Below are 6,852 nucleotides of genomic sequence, written 5' to 3' on the forward strand. Positions count from 1 at the left end.
TGAATAATAATTCCTGGTATGTTGCAAATATTAATGTCAACTTACAGGCATTACTCATTGCACTTAACTATGCATGTGGGTAACATAAATACCAAAAACAAAGTTGCTACCTATCAAATTACTATAATAAACTAAAGAGAATAGCTTGAAAATGGTCTATTGAGGTTTATATATATATATATATATATATATTTTATTTATTTATTTATTTATTTATAAAGTTGGTCAAATTTAGTTTTGCTATGCTAAACCTAAGAGGTAGGCTTATAAAAAATTTGTAACTTTTAATTTCTATTTATAAAAGTATAAATTTGTAAGGAATTGTAATGGATTGTAAATAACCAAAGAGAATATATGCTTTAGAATTTACTGTAATTAATGTGGAGGAGGATGCTGCCACAAAAAATTCAATATCTATCAAGTCATATGAAGAAATGCATCCATATTAAAAATATTGGTGGAAGGAAGTGCTTTTCATTATAAAAAATGGCATGAAATTAATCATACATAACTCACAAATATGATAAAAACTTTTTGAGCTAGTTTTGAGTTGATTTTATGTAGATTTTGGAATGTTTTTGGTGAATGAGTCTCTAGAAATGGCCACAAAGAGGGACTGACACATGACAACTTTTGAGTCAATTTTAGTGAGATGAGAAATTTGAAGTATTTTTGAATAGATTTGATATTATTTTTAAGTTTATAAATTTTGATTTTATATATAGGAAATTTTTTATAAAACATCTTTGTAAGTTCAAAGCTTTGAAGAGTATTTTTGTGATTCCTTTAGCTTTTGGAGGTTAAAATATTCCCTATATTCATTTTAAAAATATCAATTAATAATTTTTAATATTTTTATAAATTGAATACTTTATCTATTTAATATTAATAATTTAGTTCTTAATTACATAGACTTCAATAAAACTTCCAAAATAAAACTTCTGAAACCAAAAATAGTTTTATGAAGTAAAAGCATAAAAGTACACTAATAATAGTAGTAGATCACATTGACAATCCCTTTAAAACTAAATCTGATCCATCCATTTTTGTATATAAACAAGGGTTAAAACCTTAATTAATATACCTATTCCTATATCCCAAACACTCACATTGATAGAGATAAGGGGCATTGCAATTTTTCCTTAAAGGGCAAAACTTTTTAATAATACTTTACTTAGTATTTAGGATTATGTTTTTGTTCTTATTCCATCATTATCTCTTAGATCTAGATTTATGTTAGTTTTTGCTAGATTACCTATCAAATTTATTTGTTTATTCAATCTTTATTACATTTTTTTTTCTACTATACTACACCATCATTGATTAAGGAGTATGTCATTTGAGATTGCCAATACTACTCTGTTAAATCGAGCTTTTGGTGTTATGGGGTGTGATCATATTGGTGTTACAATTATCCTTGGTGTCTTGTTGTCGTCAACTTCTATTGGACGTGATTACACAATATCTTTTATTCTTGGTATCTTGCCATCTCCCACTAATGTAGAGCATAATCATAACATCAATTAGGTTATGGATTATGATGTCTGGTTCATGGAGAATGTTATAGCGGACAATATATATAACCTCAAGTGGACTCTTGATATTGATGAAGAATTCAATTGCTTCGGAGATAGGTATAAGGACAAATTAGAGATTTTGCAAGGTGTCAATTTTTAAATTTGCCACATTATCCTTTTTCTTTACCTTTGGCTCCTTCTTGACATTTTTGTATATCCTGACTTAAGCTACCTCCTCATATTTCTTTTCTTTCTTCATCATTTACAACATTTTCTTCTCCTAGCATATCAATCATTTATGACTCGTGTAATTTTTTTGTTTTTGTTTCATTAGCAAAGTCTTTTATCAGTTGAGTTGAGTGACTTTTACTAGAGTTTTAGGTTGCATGTGTTTTCTAATTATGAATGCAACATAAAGTGTTTATTTACTATTACTATTTAGGTTTGTTCTTTCAAGAGTGTGAAATTTTCTTTTGATTTTCCCATCTCAAGTGTTGAATTTGATGTTGAGGAGGTTGAAGAATAAAATAAAATGATGGACATCTATGATAATGATATGTAATATTTAAAAATAGATGATTTTATTTTATTTTTGCTTTTGAATAATTTAGTGTTGATTGTATAGAAATAAGCTTTTTGAAATTTTCAAAATACTAATGAGCTATATAAGTGCTTAATTCTAAATTTTTAAAAATATGCAATTTAAAAATTTAAAATAAACCACTTTTTAAATTTATCTTAAGATCTGGATATTTTAAACATAATATTTATAAAAAAAAATTTTAAAATTCATTTAATATTTGAGATATATCTGAGATATGAAGAATTATTTTAATGGCTTTAGTGGATATGCCAGAAATTATTTTTATATTAAATTTTAAATAATATATATTTTAGTAGGTAAAATATATAAGTAAGTTAATATATTTTTAATATTATATATTTAATATATAGTTTTATTGATTGTGTTTTATTGTTGTCTGTAGATAATAAATAATGTAAACTTGAGAATTGTGGTAAACTTGGTAAATCAAGATCACCAAAACTCATTCTCATATCCATACATTAGACTATCCACATTATATTAATGTGCCACTTAGTTGTATTTGCATGTTGTGTATATGGTTTATATATATACCATATATAGGGACCTTACATTACTCCCCTATCAAGTATTATTGTTAGTAAAAGAGTTGAGCCTAAAAACTTTATGTCATATATTATGAATCCCATTGTTTATCCACTCGGATCAATTGATATACTTGTGAACCAAGTTGAGTTTCCATTTTGTATGGGAAAACTCATCAAGGTAATAGATGGGGTGCATGACCTTATCTTAAGATCTGGATATTGATCTCCAAGACAAGGAAGCATCACCAATACTAAATCACTTTGTTGATATTGTGGTGGGGAGCTATGTGTGCCACACATTATAAGAACATATTTTATACTCTTGTGCCCTTGCTAAAGATTATGAGAATTGTGCATATAATATATTGTATAAATTTTAATTAAAAATATTTTAGTATATTATGAAAAATATGGAGTGATCAACACATTAGAAGTTAAAATAGGCTTAATATGAAATCCAAAGAGGTAAAATAAGCTCTACTCAAATAATGTAATGGAGAAATGTAGTGGACTTGCATATAAGTAAATTACAAATACATTTACCATAAAATCCTAATTCAAATGCCTTCAATTAAGTCATTTTACCAAGCCATCCATCTTAGGATGATAATCTGATGCAAAATATTATGTAATATTAAGCCACTACATCAACACCATAATAACTTCAAAGGTTATGCCATGACTTTGATTTCAAGGTATACATTTCAGATAAACATATTATAAAATTAGCATCTGTATAATGCAATTGAGTTTGTTGTCACATTAAGAATGGCAATCCACCAATACTAAATTAGGTAATTAGATGCAACAATGATGTCTTGGTATCCATAATAAATTTTTGAAAATGCCTCATCAAATTGTATGTGATCAATTTGAACATATAGAAGACTTGAATTAGTTTTAACAATCTAATAAAGGGCACTATGAAAATGTTGAAACACTAACACTCTCCATAAGTTTTGATGTACTAAAATATATCTTAGCACAACCAAGGCTAAAACAATTGATTCCAAATTTTCTCCAAAACTTTATACTATCTTATGTGGCCTGAAGTGCAACCACTAATGGGTATAATATGTAATAACATTACTTTAATAAGAAAGAATGTTGCTTTTATTTATGAGGATTTAGAAGCTGGTGAGGAAAATGATCTGGGAGCTTATGCATACCACAAGTTCTATCATGAGTTAGCCCAAATATTGAATACTATGAAGGAGAAGGAGAAAATCACAACTATGCTTTTTTCATCTTGTATGTAAACAATGAAAAAGTATTATATACTAATGTATCCTTGCATAATATACATAAAAAATTTATAATCATCATGAGACTAATTTGCATCTAAAACATCCCACAATTATCAAATCTCTACTTATTATTCTGAGTAACCACCACTTACTCATAACTAGGCAAGATATTCTTTAGCAACCATCTATATGGGCAATTATCAATAAGTTTTACACTTAAGAATCAATGTCACAGTTGCATGATCCATCTTAAGTAATACATTTAATTTATGAAGATACATATGAAACTTTGAAAGTACTCAAATATAAACTAAACATTCTTTATCTTTAGTTCAGTAAATGGCTAATATAAGTGATAGAATTATGTAAACTCTTAAATTTAAACTTTCTAGAAGGTTATTTAGCCCAATACTATTCAAACCCAAGTATCCTAAAAATTTGAACCAATTAGAAAAAAAAGTGCACTTGTACCTTTCTCTTTATATTTGAACTCTAATAAATTATTTTTCAAGTTGTTCTCTTTGATTGCTTATAGACTACTACATAGAATAAAACTATAAGAAAAATTAAGATAACACAAAACCAATATGGAAGTCAAGAGTTTCTTAAGCTTATTTTTGAAACTAGAAAAATCTCATATCATGCTAAAGAAAGTTGAAGTAATCTGGGAAAACTTTACCACAAATCAAGCCAAATGAGTAGCCTTCCACAAGATTAATCTAGGTCTACAATATTTCAAGAAACAAGAAAGTCATCAATAGCATATACATACATCTTATCAAGATCTAATTGCACTCCATCACTTAAGATCACAAATCACAAGACTTATGCCCAAATTTACAATTAGAGCATTTGAGTATAAGAAAATATTTTTCAAGCCACTAAAGCATTTATTCAACATGTTGTAGATGATCTTGCCATATGCTATTAGTGTGTATCAGTAAATCATCTAGATAGATCCTTTCAAACTTTTTAAATTTCATCTATTATCTATTAAAATATTATAGGTACCTATATTGCTCAAAAAGGCATTATATAAACTTGTATAAACCCTTTAGAGTTCAAAAAACTAACTTTGCCATATTAATAGAATCCATAGGTATTTGTAAATACATTAATGCTGAAGTATTCATTGTTCATAAAAGCATCTATCAAGTTATCAAACAGGAGTTAACCACCATAATATCATTCAAAGAACTATAGTCAATTATAAAATGTATACTTAATCTCATTCAATTTAAAAAAAAGGTTGTAAGATATGTGGTTTTCATCCTTTATCCTATGGTGATTTACCATTAAATAACCACGGAGCAGAATGTAAGCCTTAGCCATGTGGGCTAAGGGCAGTGGAGTAGAACTTGAGTGTCAAATAAACTATTGACAAAGCCAAATTCCTAAGCATACAATTAAAAACTGAAGGAATTGAAGCACAAAACTACTTTTAAATGTATAGCTCAAGGAGTGAAGGGAAGGCATGATAATGAGGGTGTAATACCGATCTTTTATTATCATGATAGTAAAAGAATAATATTTGAAAAGCCTTGCCAACAGATGCAATCATGACCTAAGTCAAGCATCTCTATCATACACTTATTCATATGCTTCTTCTTTTAAGATTATCGACAAAGTCTTTCTTCACATCTAGAGTAGAAATACTATGTTGAGTATGCATTATAGACTTAGTCTGATTAATAGGACCAAATAGCTTTAAGAAATGAGTAAGAAACTTCTTTACATCTTGAGCCTGTTCTGTAGGAGAGGGAAGGAGGAAGATCTTCAATAATAGCCCTGGCAAACACAATGAGTAGCAACAAAGGAATGATGCCTTGGAATAGTGAGGAGGTTCTTCTCAAAGTCACAATAAACCTTAATAGTATGTAGCCAATTAACACCCAAGGTGTTTCTACTGATCATAACTCTTTAGCCCAATTGTTATCTATGGCATATATGCCCTTGTAACTTGGGGAGTATAAACACACTCTTCTATTACATGTGAGCCCAACCAAGTTTATGATATGATCTCACAAATCTAAGAACATGAGACCTCTTGTAATTTTAAACTAGAGACCATGGAATGTTGGACCAAAAGAGATTGCAGAGATGCAATCCCCCAAGACCGTCACCTTAGTATCATGAATAACTCTAGAGAAGACAAATATAAATCGAGAAATAACAAGACACCTCATGTCATCCACAGACGGTTAAGAATAACAAAACACCTCCTATTATCTGTTCATGTTAGAGAAGGATGAGATATGTATATAAACCCTCCAAGACTTTAGACACATCCATTAGTTTTCCAAATGATTTACAAGAAGTATTTTAGCATCACTATTGTTGTTTTGAGAGACAACATCTTGATGACCATTCTCACATTCCTGGCAATCATAACATTGTGTTGCAGTTTGCACTCCTCCCTATAAGAATGGCTCTACCACCCCTGATGATGCCATTTTGATTGCTCATAGTGTGCAAGAAACTTACGGCATTGTGCTTTTTTATTTTCCAATACTCTCTAGTGTACCTTCCTTGGCTGATTCTACAAATATTGATCCCACCTCAACTAGAATAGCTCGAGATTATAGTGGTTGTGGTGGTCATGGGGGTCCTGGATGTGGGCGTAAATGTGAGGCCAAGGTGGCTTGGATGTGGCCACATAATCAAAAGAGAAAAGAAAAATGGGAAAAAGAAGAATTAAACTTACTTGTTTTGCTGGTGTTTCAGCTTGGATGGATGACGTCTGCCAAGGAAGCTACTTTGAGTTACAAAAGAGTTACCGATCGATCGGCGTAACTACTGGGCCGCATTCACTGTGTTGGTTGCCCGCCCCCACGTTTGGGTGGTCACTGGTAAGGTTTTTTACCAGCGGGTACTTAATTATTGCGACCGACACTGCATTTGGACATGTGTATTAGGTCCATTATACGAAGAAAATCAAATCAAACCAGTGTTGGATA

This window comes from Selaginella moellendorffii, unplaced genomic scaffold (genome assembly GCF_000143415.4).
Source record: "Selaginella moellendorffii unplaced genomic scaffold, v1.0 SELMOscaffold_109, whole genome shotgun sequence".
Lineage (NCBI taxonomy): Eukaryota > Viridiplantae > Streptophyta > Lycopodiopsida > Selaginellales > Selaginellaceae > Selaginella > Selaginella moellendorffii.